Source organism: Melopsittacus undulatus, chromosome Z (genome assembly GCF_012275295.1).
Source record: "Melopsittacus undulatus isolate bMelUnd1 chromosome Z, bMelUnd1.mat.Z, whole genome shotgun sequence".
NCBI lineage: Eukaryota > Metazoa > Chordata > Aves > Psittaciformes > Psittaculidae > Melopsittacus > Melopsittacus undulatus.
This window is the reverse complement of record NC_047557.1, coordinates 21,309,912-21,326,520: the sequence shown is the minus strand read 5'-3', so window position 1 is coordinate 21,326,520 and position 16,609 is coordinate 21,309,912.

The following is a 16,609-nucleotide window of genomic DNA, read 5'->3' as shown; positions in this document are numbered from 1 at the left end:
TAGCAGCAAATCTGTACCCCAAAAGGGAAGGGGGATTCAGAAGTACTCAGGCAAGCAGCCACAGTGGTAGAACAGGTGACTGCACCCAGCACCTCATCATTGCAGACCAATGCAACAGTGCAGGGAACACAGCAAATCAGGTATACGTGGCTGCTAAATGTCTGAAATGAGGCACTGCCCATAGGGTCTCTACAAATTATTACTGCTAGTAACGGCTGAAGAAGGGAGATAGAGGGAGTTATACTTTTAAGAGGCTTTGACCTGAGCCAGATGGAGCTAATTATCTTGTTCAGGAGCCACTCATCGTCTGTGCTGATCTCTTCTAACTCTGATGCTCAGCCTGTGGCTCTAGGGGTTTATGGGAAGGGGAATGGCACAGAGATGGAGAAAAGTGATGGACTTGGTCCAGACTGAGGGAAGCTGAAATGTTATTTTGTTCTTTCTGCGTCAGGATATGCCTTATACCTTCTACAGCCACACCATTTTAGGGGCTGATTCTCCTTAATTCAGTGTTCCTGTACTTTCACAAGGAAGACATGTAACTTAAAGTGCCTAGATTCTGTTGCCTAAAGTAGGAGACAAGGACATAGTGATTTTATTTGGGCAGTGTTGGCTTGGAAGGCAGTGACATGCTTCTTCCATAGTCTGCAAGAGGAGAAGGACAGTACAGTAGGCATCTTCATTATTTAATTGGTCTTACTTAGTGAAATTGGTGCATGTGATTCTGTTCTGGCCATTCTCTTATCAAGCTTCCTAAGTGAGGTGTACCCATATAGTTAATGAATTGGCTTTGGTGATACTGTTTCAGAGTTGGCTGACAAGCGTTAAAATGAATGGACTACAATGTAATTCCTTAGGTACTCACTATGTTCATTGTTACTGATTAAGTGGATATTTTGAAGGTAAATGTGAAGAAAATATTTTTATTTTTTTATTTTTTTAATTTTATTTATTAAACAGTGGTGGCATGTCACTAAACTGGCTCTGTGCCCTCTGTATAACTCATTAAACTAAGTAGACGCTGTGTAGCTGGTGACTGGAAAACTCCTGAATGTAGAGGTAAATGTTGTGAATTCGTGGCTGGCACCCAGAAGTTCTCTTTGTCTAGAAAGCTGAAATACATCTAAGCCATTCCTAATTTTTAAAGGTACAACTCTTAACCTCTTAATCACAAAGATTTGCCAAGATGTGTCTGATGTATCATAGATAACAGTGACAGTTCAGAAAAGATGCTCCACAGATGCCCAGTTTAGTATAGTCTTATGAAGATGAACCAGGTTAGATATAAAGAGGATGTTCTTTACTGTGAAGGTGGTGGGGCACTGGAATGGGTTGCCCAAAGAAGTGGTAAATGCTCCATCCCTGGCAGTGTTCAAGGCCAGGTTGGATAGAGCCTTGGGTGACATGGTTTAGTGCCAGACGTCCCTGCCTATGGCAGGAGGGGTGGTACTAGATGATCTGAAGGTCTTTGAAATGGTTCCTCACAAATTCCTTCTAAATTGGAGAGACGTGATTTTGGTGGATAGATTGTTTGGTGAATGAGGAACTGGCTGTATGGCCACATCCAAAGAGAAGTGGCTAGTGGCTTAATGTCCAGGTGGAGATGTGTGATGAGTGGTATCCTTAAGGGGTCAGTACTGGGACCACTAGTGTCCAGTATCTTCATCAGTGCCATAGATAGCAGGATCAAGTCCACCCTCAGCAAGTCTAACAACAACATCGAGCTGTATGATGCAGCTGATGTGCCTGAAGGCTGGGATGCCATTCAGAGGGACCTGGCCAAACTCAGAAAGTGAGCTCATGTGAACCTCATGAGGTTCAACAGAGCCAAGTGCAAGATTTTGCATTTGAGTAAGGGCAACCCCCCGTACCAATACCAGCTGGAGGATGAAGTGATTGAGCAGACATGCAGAGAAGGACTTTGGGGTGTTGGTTGGTGAAAAGATGGACAGAAGCTGATATTGTGTGCTCACAGCCCAGCAACCCAACTGTATCCTGGCCTGCATCAAAAGAACCATGACCAGCAGGTGGTGATTCTCCCCCTCTATTCTGCTTTGGTGAGACCTTACCTGGGCTGCTGCATCCATCAGCACAGGAAAGACAAGGACCTGTTGAAGAGGGTCCAGAGGAGGGTCACAGGAATAATCAGAGAGACAGAACATCTCTCTTATAAGAAAAGGCTGAGACAGCTGAGCTTCTTCAGCATGGAGAAGACTGAGGGGAAACCTTGTTGTGGCCTTCAAATTAGCTGATAAGAAAGATGGGACCAGACTTTTTAGTAGAGGCTGTAGTGATAGGACAACTGGCAATGGCTTTAAACTAAAAAAAAGGTAGGTTCAGACTAGATATAAAGAAGAAGTTTTTTTATGATGCGGGTGGTGAAATTCTAGAACATATTGCCCAGAGAGGTGGCTGATGCCCCAATCCTGCAGACATTTAAGGTCAGGCTGGATGGAGCTCTGAGCAATGTGATCTAGTTGAAGATGTCCCTGTACATTGCATGGGGAGTGGACTAGGTGACTTTTAATGGCCCTTTCCAATGCAAACTATTCCATGATTTTAAGGTCCCACACAGCTGCAGGACTCCCTCCTCTACAGCCATGAGGAGATCCTATCCTTTTCTGCTATTATCATTTGCACTTCATGCCTCATATCTTGCCACCATTGTCACTTCATCTTAACTTCCCATTCCAACTGTCCCAATATCCCCCCACTGATGTTCCTGGCACAGCAGTCATTTGGGTATGGGTTTCAGCAGGAGTAGGACCAGGAGCAGCATAGGTCACATCTCTTCCTTGCTCATGCATCTACATAGTCCTGGTCTCTGATGCTGCTGACTCCTGGTGTAAAGTCAGCTTCTCAGTAAACTCCTATGTTTGGCTATGTCTCTAAATAAAAAAAAGTGAAATATGTAAGACCACATTTCTGTGGAAAATTGAACTTCTACTTTCACGTGTTGTTACCAGAGCAAATTAAAAAGGAACCCAGACTGGTTGTCAAATTCACTTGCATCTTCTAAGCCAGGACTGAGGGAAGACAGTGTTTAATTTTACATTGAGCAAATCACATCTGGTAGCCAATGGGATGTGACAAACCCTGGCAGACAGTGGTGCTATTCCAAGGGTGTCACTTTGGAAGAAATCCATGTAGGATTGGGTACTAGCAGAATGAAGGTGGGATCAGTGCAGCTAAGCCAACACAGAAGATCTCATGTCCTCTTTCCCCCATGATTGACCTTTCCTGGAGCCAAAGCAGCATGGCATAGTTTAAATGACTATGGACTGCCCCAAAAATTTGTTTTGCCATGCTGACCCAGTGCTGGACTACTCAACAAGGAGGTCTGGTGTGTTTTTCATTGAGAATTGAGGACACAAGAAGGAAACTAGTGGAGAACATCCAAACTGATGCTTGTGAAGGTCTTTGGAGGCTGCTTTAAACTCCTTGGTGGTTAGGAAAGCAAAGGAGTCTGATGCTGAGTCCCTTAATCTTCAAAATCAGAAGTCACCAGATGGCAGATGATTATAGTGCATGGCCATGCTTCCATCAAGCTAATGGAAGTTTTGTAATTAATTAATAGGATCCTGAAAAATTCCCATAACCTTATTTCTAAATTAATGCATTTTTCATTGAGATGGGAGATACAGGCCTAAATACTGCCCTCAATTATACCCACATATCCCCACTGAGGATAGCTGATTTCCCTACTAAGTGATGGCAGAATATGACATCTACAAATCTACAAGATGGAAAAAATCTGCAAAAATTGACATTTTTTATCTCTTGAGGGAAAAGGTAAGTGTGACTCATTCGATTCCTCTTTATTTTATATTTACTGTTTTATATAGTTATTCTGGGCATCAGAGTCTTTAACAGTTACTTAAAACTGCTCTTGCCAAAACCTGTCAATTACTGCTTCAGTCACAACTTGCACAGTCCCTGAGAAGCAGCAGAGAAAGAAGAAATTTTAAACTCATTTGGATGTCAGAATTTCACAGTAGAAACCTATCTCTGGTGATATCAGTGTCACCTTTTCAAGGAATGTTGTGTAAGGTGCTTTGAAATAAATCCTGGGAGAGCTGCTCATCAGACAAGGGAGGTGTCATCAGGGGAGTCTGATCGACAGCTGAGAAAGGACGAGCAGACAAATAGGCTTAGCAATAAGGAAAATGTGGCAGAAAAGCATATCAAATGAGTCTTTTGCCATATGGGTGGCCAGGTCAACTCAAAAAAAAGCCACATGTTGCCTAACTTGTGGCCACTGGTGTAAAGATACTTGTGTTTTTGGTCAGCACCAAGAGCCAACCAAGAAGTGGAGTGCCTGGTCTTTGAACTCTTTCAGCAGTGATGGATCTGGCAAAGCCATCCATCCAGACAGTAACAAGCAGACAGCACTGAGGGATGAAGGAGAATGGGTCTCTGTGTGGTCCAGCTGTGAACCCCAGGGCCAGGAGCAGGCCACTGCCAACATCGAGGGACCTCACAACTGCACAGCACACATATGGAGGAATGCTCTTTCCTTGAAAGGGTACATATCTCAGAAAGCTGGCACCTGATGAGATGCTGATGCTGTAAATAAGGCTGTAAACAGATCTCTAGGTGATGCTTCTTTGTTACATATTTTTAACTTCCTCTAGTAACTTGAATCCTGAAATTACAGAAAATTGGTTTTATACCGTCATGACTAGTTCCTCTCTGGACTCCTGTCATTTCAACATAAAACACTTTTTAGACTTCAGTATGAATAACTGCTCAGTTACAGACCAATTCAGAGAATAAACACTACAATGCAAAAAAAAAAAAAACCAACCAAACAAAAGAGTCTGTTTTTACTCATGTTGCCTAAAATCAATGTTTCTCCCAGGCAAACCACAGGGACAGTCTGTCTCAGATTAGACATAGAGCTGGGAGAAGCTGGCGGTTGGGAGGGCGCAGCAAGGCGGTCCCATGCTTGCTATGCCTTTTCTGCAAGCTGAAAAGTGCCCCCGCTGGCAGCAGCCCTACTTGGGTTGACTGTTGGACACACTTCCAGCCATTCCTCTCCTCCTGAAAACCCATACAGAAAACCCCCACCTCTCTGTGTCGCTTTGTTTTCAAGCTGGGGAGTTACATCTGAAAGCTATCACTAACAGTTTTCCTCCTGGAAAAGGTAAGGAGCTCTACAGGAGCAGAACAGTGAAGTAAAATGAATGTATGCACAGCCTTAGGTAGGAGATAAAAATAGATCACATTACACAGATACATATGTATACCTCTATGCTTCATGAGATGTTTCCACATTCAAAAGTGCAAACAATAATCAAACTTTTAAAAGAGCTTTTTTTGGGGAGGAGGAGGAGGAGTGAAAAGCCTTTCTAGAAGGACCCTCAACTAGCAATCAGGCCAAAACCAATGTACATGAAGAGGCTGGCAACTGTCTGCTATTTGGGTAGCAGCATGAAGTAAGAAAACTCCAACAGCAAAGTAATCTGCAATTCTTTGTCTTCAAGGAAACAGTGCTACAGATGTGGGACAGGAAAATACTGTAACATTTACTGCTATGAATAAATAAAATTCACAGATCTGAAGCTGTGTAAGCTGTAAGGCTCTTCACTTGCTTTTACTTTACATTGCAGCCACCTTCTTTTATTGCCTTCCCATTTTTATTGGCTGAAATCTTTCCAGAGAGAAGAGATAAATGTCGATCAGAGCAAGACAGGCAGTGTTACATTTTCTCCAGTGTAACATAAAGATTATGTCAATGTCCTCAGCACACGATTTTTCGTACACGGCCAAAATATGGTTATTTTTTCAAGTTAGAAAAGAAACAAGACTGTTCATTTTTCAAGTGTACTTTTTGGTCCTGAGCACAAGTGAATAGTTTCAATAAAGTTTCAGTAAACCCAAACTTTCATTTTATTGAATAATGATATGTCTAGAAAATAAAGAAGGTTGTCCTGCGAAGATTTAGTAATGCAAGCTACCTATATGTGCACAAACAATTCAGTAGTTCTGTTAAATATTTTCTTGCATCAGGTCAGAGAGCTCAGGAGCAGTCAGGATTAAGAGTCAAGTCTCATGACCAGCACTCAGCTAGTACAGATGTTCAAGTAGATGTGAGGCATCTGGGAGCTGAAGTCAGCACTGCAGCTTTTTCATTAAAAAACATAAAAAGAACACCTGCGCTGCAAAGCCTGATGTTGAAAACTATTTCCCTTTCCAGTTACCTTTGAGTGACTGACAAGCAGCTAGTAGTAAATGGGCAGTAAGCATCCCTCACCCCCATCCAAGGAACTTATGACCACCAAAATGAAACCAGAGATTCTCTGATTTTGTAAAAAAGGTACTTCAGAAATTAACTCCATTTAAACTCCCTATTTGGTTACTGCATAACTATAGAATGAGATGATGGTTACAGCTGCTGGAAAGTATGTAAGTGAATGCAGATTTGCTCAAAATCTTTCCTGTTAACAGAAATGGGCAGGTCCTGCTCAGAAGAGACTTCCTGCTCCTGACCCTCCATCTGCGGGGACCTACCTTACCATGCGGGGACCAGCCTTGTGAGAGGTAAGATACTACCTAGGGGCAGACATGTCTTTTGGCACCAGTGGGATGTCCGGCAGGCTGCAAGACAAGATGGACTTTCAAAGACATCATTAAACCAGCCCTTTGATATTGTTGCAGATAATTCTTCCTAATTTCAGTGGAAATAGCTCTTTGCAGAACCCACCGCAGAGAGAAGAATGATTTTTAAACTGGTTTCAGAAACACTTGTTTCTTCTACTTTTAGCTCACCAACCTCAATGGCTGTAAAAGATGTTGTTAAAATCCCTGCAATTTTTCTACAAAATCAGTAAGAGGCCATGGGAGGGATGGCTGCAAGTGGCAAAGGGATGCTTCCAGGAGTCACTCTGACATAGAGCCAAACACCGCACTTCACTTAGGAAGTTGTCTTTGGCTGCTGGTTTGTCACCTGACAGGGCTCTGCTGCCCAACTTTGCCTCCTGGTGCTTGCTCGTCATGCATGGGCATCTCTTTGGGACACTGAACACACGAGCTGGCAGGCAGAGGATTTTTATTACAGATTCCAACATGTTGAACCCCAAAATGCAGGATGAGCAAAAGCAGCTACACAAATTAGCCCCAGCCATAACCACCTTGCTTAGTAAAATCCTCCCATGAAGCCTCAAAGAGGAAAGGAAAGATGCAAGCCCATCAGCACCCTGACTCAAGGGTTGTCCCGTGGTACTGTGAGTCTCCCAAGCTTTGCTATGGCTGCCCAGAGAGCAGCACAGTGGTGCAGACCAAGGCCAGGGTTGCTCTCACAACACTGCATAGTGGCTTGCTCCACAGACTGGAATTCTCTCCATCAGAACCTTCTCTGAAATTATTAGGAAACAAGATAGAATAAAATCACCCATGTCCTGTCAAACAATCAACCATGTTGTTGGATGGATGCAGTCTCAAAGACAGTGAATGCCAACAATAACAAAAATGACATTGCCACCGCACATTCTAGCTGTATCATTCCTCTTCCAAAGGATGAAATGTGTAGCATTACAGGCTGCTGCACAGAGATTTACTCAGGATAGCACCTCACTGCTGTTACTTCTGAAACATTTCTAAGCCCATGGGAGTAACTGTTAGTCTCTAGTGGAGAGTGTAGCAACTATCAAGCAGTAGACAAGCTGCAGTCACAGAGGATTCAGAATCTGTGGGGTTTTGTATGTAACCAGCAGCACAGCCAAATAAGAATAGAAGTAAGAATGGCATCATCTGGGATTTGAATCCTAGCAATTTACTGGAGACTGTTCCATGGGGAGGAGAAAGGACAAAGGCATCAGAGAGATAGGTTTGCCTAATGTTAACACAAAACGGCAGCTCCCAGTGATTTTAAAATTAAGCTGGAAAGGCTTCACTGTTTTTTTTCCCCTTGTTCTCCACCACCACCTTTATTTCTCCCTTCTGTTTTATTTGGACATCCTGAAGAAATCCAGAAATTATCCAAACTTCTTTCCTTATGGTGCACCCCGGACAAATATGCGACCCTGAAATTAAGGTCTGGGGCCATCCTACATAGGATGTTATTGTCATTCTCAGAAGCATGCTTTCTGTAAGATCTCCTTTTTTGTTAAGATAAGCACACTGGTGCAGCACCTGCTACATTCCCCTGAGTATATTCCCCTAACAAGGAGCATGGTGGATGTGTAGCAACATTTCCACCTCCATTCTCCTGCTTCCCTGACTCAGGTTTTGGTTGCACACTGCACACACTGCAGAGTTGTTCTCCAACTCACTGATGGTTTGCAGCCTTTCAAAGTGACCACTGGCAGATCTGCAATTCTCTCTGGAGCCTAGGCAAATATCTCAGCTGCACATGACTCATATGAAATCAGCTGGCCTTGATGGTTTTGGTTCAGCTTTTAGGTGTACTGGGCTTTCAATTTAAAGTGAAGCTCAGCCCTCTAGTACACACTACAAATTGAAAATGCAGAGGTATGCAGTACAAACCATGATTGCCTTAGAAAAGTACATATTCCTGGACAATGCTGTGGCACTGCAGAAGGCTTTACAGAGGACATATCTGCATTTTACCTTCCCAAAAGTACATAGGTTCTGAGATTCAAAGGTTTGTTTATTTACGACAATTAAAACCACATCCAAAGAAGGTATCTGCCTTAGATTATCTCTCAGCTCTGGTGGGCTTCTGATTTTGCAGTCTTTTTCACTTTTACATATATAATTGAGAACTGACTTCTGATTCTACACAGGTATTTACAGTATTTAATTTATTCTCTAGGACCATAATAATTGCTAGCAAGATTGCCATATATACGTACATATATATATATGTATTTTAAAACACATCTGAGGAGCAGAAAGGAACGGACAAGGGAAGAATTTTGTAGTTTATCCAAACAAGAGCTAGTTAGGATGACCTAACTCAATTTCTGGAAGTCTGGACCTAATGCACGAGAGACCGCAATGTTCCCGAAAGAACTGAAAACGCAGGTGAAGAACTTGTGGTAAAGACAACTTGTATAGAGCCAGGAATGCAAAATTTGATGTTGATGCGCTGGTGTATCTTTTATCAAAAAAAGACAACTAAAGACTACTCAGGGAACATAGTGTAGAGATTTAGACTGTAGTGTCTCTCATTTCTTGCAGCTTGTGGGGCTGCAAAATTAGTGACTCTAAGACTGTGAGTTTTGAATGCTTAGAGAACTGCTCATAGATGAAGCTATCTCAGCCCCCATCCTAACAATTAGGAAAAGTCACCAGCTGCTGCAGTTGCACTTTAGTTACCCTACCAGGAGAAGAATTGTAGTCTGTTCACACAGAAGCACAACGTTTTAACTGTCCTCAGGAGGAGATTCTTGGACCTGAAGCCCAGCTCTCATGGAACACAGAGTAAGCAGCAACACCTATTTTGAAGTGGCAGGAATATTCCTAGCACATTCACCAGAAACAGGTACAGGCACTGCAGCAGTATCTGAAATGAGTGAGTGCAAGTGAAGTTGTAGCATCTTTCCCTGAAGACAAGGAAAATGACAAAGGGAATTTGATTGCCCGTGAACCCTACCTCAGAGATAATGTGGAGAGCTGAAATTTAAAATCTCCTGTTTACTCACAGAGGATGTCCTCTGTACTCAGGCATGTGCAGTTGCCTTATACCTCCAGCCAAATGCCTACCCTCCACAAGAAGTATCTCCATCTATAGACCCATGATGGGAGCTTTTCCTCAGGATTTTCAGTGCTTCAGGTGCGTGGACAGCCACTTGTGCCAGCTCAGATCTGACAACAATAGGACACTCGGGTATGCTGGAGAGTAAGGACAGAAAATTAACTTTGCTTGCCTAATGCCTCAGACACAAATCACTGCTCCATCACTAGCAAATGGGCATACTTTGTTCCCAAACTACTTACGTTTGTCATCTCAGCTTGATAAAGAAGTAAAAACTTGTTAAGTAACACTTGCAAGGCACAATTTACAAGTCTCACTTTTTGTATTTTATTGTGTTTTAAATGGGTGGTCTGAAGTTCCTCTGTCTAGCTTGAATAAGAAAAGAATACGCTTTGTGATCGCCGTTGCTTATACAAAATGCTTGTTTGTGGGAACTTGCTGTGCTTGTATTTCTCCAGTAATTGCTTAGAGTTTTTCACTGAGCACAATCAAAACCTTTCCTTTCACTCTGCATTAGAAAGGTGCAGTGAATTTCTGGAGATACAGCTGAATACAAACCTTGCTAAAGTATCTGGCACACACCCACAGACTGGTCACAAATTATTTTGCAGTCCTGGTTTGCCTCATTGTACTTTTAACTTGTTAAAACACCGTTGACGGAGGCTGTTAAATCTATTAACCACAGCATGGCAGAAAATTTGGGATAATTTCCCAGGATATTTTGCTCACACTTTCATACTCCTGCAGAGATGGTCAGGAGTTGTTTGGTGAAATCTCAGTAAAAGGCTAATGTACATTTCATTGCTGTTCCAGAGAGCCGGAGGCGGTGTCCCAGTTCTTCCCTGCCAGCCAATCACCCTGACCACCTCAACCACTGCCGTGATGCAAGGTCCTCTCTTGCTCATCTGAGACTTGCTGCCTGGGCTAGACCTAGCTGCAGATCCAGGCTGTGGAACAAGCTCGTCTTTGCTTGCATGCTAGCTTTCCCAGGTTATCATATCCATTGTCAAGCAGAAGTTCCATGATAGAATAATGAGCACAAAAATAGCAACCATAAACTCTTTTTTAAGATTAGAATACATCCATTTTATCATTTCAGCTCTACTTGTCTTTGCTTTGGGACCCTCTGGAACAACACTGCTTCCATCAATATCCCTTCTAACTAAAGGAGGCAGACAATGACTCTGAGTTCACTCTTACAGAAGATATATCTCAAAATTATTCCATCACAAATTATTTTTATGACTGCAGCATTTGTCTGCCATGTTTGCAAGCAGGAGACCTGATAGCTAGAAACACATGTTAAAAACTATGCCTGGTTTTCACTCTTGAATGGTAAATGTCTGCTCTGTCACCCTCATGCACAAGCAGTTGATTGACAACCAAAATGGAGGAAAACAAATGTACACTGTGAACATGCATAGCTCTGTGCTTTGAGCTTAGATGTCTAACTTCTAGAAAATTAGGTGATGCCAGTCTGGGTTTTGAGAAATTCTTTCAAATATAAAATAGAATCGTAGAATCATAGAATAGTTAGGGTTGGGGACCTTAAGATCATCCAGTTCCAACCCCCCTGCCATGGGCGGGGACACCTCACACTAGACCATGTCACCCAAGGCTTCATCCAACCTGGCCTTGAACACTGCCAGGGATGGAGCATTCACAACCTCCTTGGGCAACCCATTCCAGTACCTCACCACCCTAACAGTAAAGAATTTCTTCCTTATATCCAGTCTAAACCTCTGCTGTTTAACTTTCAGCCCATTACCCCTTGTCCTATCACAACAGTCCCCATTGAAGAGTCCCTCACCAGCAACCCTGTAGGCCCCCTTCAATACTTTTTAAAAAGACTGTTACAGGCACTACCTGGCTCTCATTAGAATCATTCAATACATTCTCTTCAGTTGGAGCTGGGTGCAGCTCCCTGGAAGAATTTTTAAGCCATGTGTCATATTCTTTCAGAATTACCTGTATCCCTCTTTTCTTGCAAATATTTGCTAGAATGTCTGGCTGAACTCACATGAATATGCTGGAGATTTATGAGTTGCCATTGCTGTTTCTGTTCGTGCTCTCTGAAGGCCACAGCCTGTAGAGTTCAGTTGTCTGACACTTTTCAGTGTGCATTTCTGAAATTCTGTTTGTTAAGAATACTACATTATAACAAAAGCTCTGAAATAGAACAAGGAGACATTGCACTTGCCTAACCTCAGACAATCACGTGCTCTAATTCTGCTTAAGGAAAACTAATCATATTCAGCATAAGAAAAAAAGAGCTACATGCTGTTGAAGATGACATGATCATTTGCATTGGAAGTGAAAATGAAGGGCCATTAATTTTATAGCATTAAATGAAGTGTTAGACCTCTATAATTAGCTTAAATTAATACATTTCAAAGGCATTTTCACAAATGAATGTAGGAAGTGTGTATCTCTATATTGTTGAGAGAAAATTATTATATCCAAGCCAACCTCATATATTGTATCAGCAAATGTAAATATGTATAACTTGACAGACTTCTCAGTCTTTAAAAATGGTTTAATTGCTCTGGCCTACTAATGGCCGTAATTTCAAATGGCAGTCTAAAAATTTTATTGCAGTTGTTGATCTCAGTCATCTACGGATGACTTAGGTGGGTTCTTCAGTACTGGCCGTATTGTCAAGCTCTCTAACAGCTTATCAGCCACTTTAAATGCACTTAAAACATTTTATGTTCGAATTATATGCTAGTTTTTAGTGTCAGAGTTTGGGATTTTATCATTAGTATTAGTGTTAGTGTCAATGTTAGTATTTTATGTTTCTTTTACACTGGGAAGAGTTTACTGCAATGGGGATCAGTTACCGTATTGACTATTTTGGTGGACATGTGCTCCAGAAAAAACAAATGAAGTAATCAAATACAAGAGAAACATGAAAAAGTCTCCAAGTTAAAATTAAATAAACGAATGTGACATTTTACCAGCTTTGACATTGGGAAGGGATGACAAAAATTCTCCCTGGAAGGTATCAGTGGCCTATGGGAAGTCAATGAAATTTGGGAACCAACAAGGCTACAAGCTCAAAAAGGAGATGAAAGAGCCCTGTCACTTATAAGTTGTCATGCAGAGTCAAGCAGAAGTTCATTTCACCTCCTACCCTTTCTCTGATGTGATGTCTATAAAGGTATAATTAGAACATTTCTGTGGATTCAAGTATCCCTTACAAGCTATTTGCTTCTTATTTTAGATAACTATTTTTCACATAAATTCTTGATATCTGCAGAAATACTGGTCCTTTCAAAGGCACTGCCCTCAGAGTTTTCCTTAGTCCTGTTTCCAGCTTTATTCTAGCTGAATGTTTCTTCTTCTTAGAGGCTGCAAATAGCACAGGTGCTCTTATTTCCCTCAAGCAAGCCAGTCACTGACTCCTACATTGTTATCTTGTTCATTCTTTCATTCTTAGTTCCCTTTCTTAGTTCAGAAAACTCAGGTCTTTTCAGCACCCCCGCTATTGGAGATTTTCAGTGGTACTGCATGCACGCTACTAAAGCTGGCTGTTGTTTTCCAGTCTGTATTGGCCATCCCCCCCCCCCCAAAAAAAAAAAATCCAGCTTGTTTAGGTCCTGCTGAAATCCCATCCTCAGTGTGGGCGGCAGAGATGACCCTGTGTTCTTTTTCTGGCACATACTTACAGTTCAAGGTACTACCTTGCAGGGCCACTTTGTGTGCATCCACAGCCTGACCTTCCTCCATCATATCAGACCTTCCTCTCTCTTCCTGTCTACTCTACAAAGGCAGTAGTGTTGCCCTTGTTTCAGCCAGACCTGCCAGCTGCAATCACTTGTTTTTATTTTAAAGAAAACAGCCAGGTATTTCCTGTCATTCTGTCCATAGTGCTGCTGGAAAGAAACTCCCATTAAATATCCATTTTTCTCCTTGGGGTCTCACCTCCCTCCTCTCCTTTGCTGTGACTTGTATTTGCTGAAGGTCACACGGTGAATGCCTGTGAAGAGCCATGCTGGCTGACCAGGTGTAATACAAGGGAGATCCTAGAACCGAAATCCTCCCATTGACACTGCCCTTTGCTCCATGAGTGCCCATCTCCTGTGGGGCAAAGGGGGCTGTGGTGCTCACCAGTTGCTCCAGACCAAATCAGGGTTCCTTCATATTTCCTTACCTGCCTGTCCTCATCCACCATATTTACCTGCTTATATGTTTGGCTTCAATAGATAAGGAATGCCTTTTCATCCTGTGCTTGTGCAGAGCTAAGAGCAAGTGGGCTCAGCATCTGAGGCAGGCTGTAAGCCTGTCTGAGAAAACACTGCCACAGCTAGAAAGAGAAAAAAGGCATGATGCGAACAAAACTTTATGACAAATGAAACACCATCCATGAAACAACCAGCCAAGTTCCTATCTGCTCTGGTGTAGCTGAAGTTTCATTTGGATCAGTGCAATCACACTAGGGACAAAGATGATCCAGAGTCTTGCTGGCACAAAGGAGTGGTCTCCCTGGGTTTGACTCAAGCAATGCTGTAAAAATACAAAGGACTGAGTGTGAGTGGCAGCATGAAGACTGAGCAGATGGAGGTCTGGACTTTTACATTACATTGGCCATTAACAAAACACAACACTTTGTGTGACACCTCCCATCTCTTTTTCCCCTTACACCTTTATCTGGTTTCCATCTTTCAACTGTCAACTCCTCCAGGCAAGGATTTGTTCTTATAGCTGTACATCACTACACGCAACAGGCAACAACTGCAGGAATTAACAAAGAACTCCCAAAGCCATATATCACCCCATCCTGTGCTTTCCAATGGTTCTTTTCATTGACTCTTTCATGTTTCTTTTTATTTGTGATTTGAAAAACTGGTATGGTAAGAGAAAATAAGAGACAGCCATGCTTACCAAGGCATGAGATCAAATGAGTATAAGATCCAGGGCAGATGGGCAATGTGGTCAGCAGGCTGGGAGGCCCGTCAGCAGGGCACAACACCTGGAGTGTCCCTGCTAGGGTACACCATCATCATGGAGGGAACAGGACCTGCTATGAGACCCACAGATGCTCCCCAATGCACTTGCACAGGATGGGCTCATATGAAAAGAGTGGGCCTACCAATCTTCTTACTTTTATTTTGAGGGAAACGAAACCCAGGAAGATCTCAATTGCAAATAAAAGACTGAACACATTCAAACAAAACTTTTGTTCTTAGCTCTGCACAAGAAATAACACAGATCAAATGGGAACTGATTTACCAGCCACAGTATGAAAAGTAAATAGTGCAAGACTAGCAGTGTGTGATATTACAGCATGTTTATACAAACTGTCTATATGCCAGGAGTATATTAAAACATAAGGAAATAAGGAACAGTTAACCAATTTAAAATTAGTCATGTATATTTCTCTATCTAGATGTAAACCAAGGGGCTCCAAACAGCCTGATCTCACAAAAACAGGGTGCAAAAAAACAATAGAGAAATTATCCTTTCCAGGTATCTCAACAGTGCAGCATAACAATATCACACCTGATGTGAATAATGGTCCTTCCTGCAGCCCTGTTCCCTGCAACTCTGCATTGCCTTGCTGCTTCACTCCATGTGAGGCAATTACTAGAGGCTTTACTTTTCCTGACTTGTTTCTGCTGAGCACCTAGAAAAGAATAGAATTACAGTTTTATTTGCTCTTCTACAATACCCCAGATCACAAAGATTTCTGTTTCACAGCATTCTTTTTCCCATCTGCTTGGAAATAAGCAGCAATATATATTATTTTTTCCTCTTCCTGAAATTCCTACTGATCAGAGTACGATGAGAATCTTGAGGGGTCAGCAGGGCTACAAACGCAGAGTTTTGAAAGCCAGAGATCCTTCGTTTTTAAAAGAAATTTTTATCAGAAATGCCTAATTGCTAGGGTGACTCTAAGGCTTTTGTTTCACAGCAGAGGTGCCAGGTTTGTCTATGTGGATATGCTGTATAAACCTGATCATATTATTTTTTTCTTTCAGGTATGCTAATTTTTTCTCTAGACCACATGGCTTTTTCCATAGAATCATAGAATCGTAGAATAGTTAGGATTGAAAAGGACCTCAAGATCATCTAGTTCCAACCCCCCTGCCATGGGCAGGGACACCTCACACTAAGCCATATCACCCAAGGCTTCATCCAACCTGGCCTTGAACACCACCAGGGATGGAGCATTCACAACCTCCTTGGGCAACCCATTCCTGTACCTCACCACCCTAACAGTAAAGAATTTCTTCCTTAGATCCAGTCTAAACCTCTGCTGTTTAAGTTTCAACCCCTTACCCCTTGTCCTATCACTACAGTCCCTAATGAATAGCCCCTCCCCAGCATCCCTATAGTCCCCCTTCAAATACTGGAAGGCTGCTATGAGGTCTCCACGCAGCCTTCTCTTCTCCAGGCTGAACAGGCCCAACTTTCTCAACCTGTCTTCATATGGGAGGTGCTCCAGTCCCCTGATCATCCTCGTGGCCCTCCTCTGGACTTGTTCTAACAGTTCCATGTCCTTTTTATGTTGAGGACACCAGAACTGCACAAAATACTCCAAGTGAGGTCTCACTAGAGCAGAGTCTGATGCTAACAGCAATGTAGGTTGTTGACATACAATGCTGTATGAAAGCCTGATTAAATCTCCATTAAGACAAATTAATGTGACTCTCCAACTATTATACTCTATCAGCTTTCCTAATGACTTCAAGAGATTAATTCAGAAGACTTTCGGACTAAATCAATGTGAAGTAATCCTTCCACCTGACTTACATGTTTCTCCTATAAGAGATACTCAGCTCAGAGATACTACAGAGCATATAAGGCTTGGCAAGCTCCACAGGAATTCCTGGCTCCTCCTCACATACACTGAGACTGTATGAGCACCTGCTGTTTGCTGTCAAAGTTTTGATGCATTCCTTTGACTTTTTAAGTTCTGCTTTAAGTAAATGGCTGTGAAGAAAA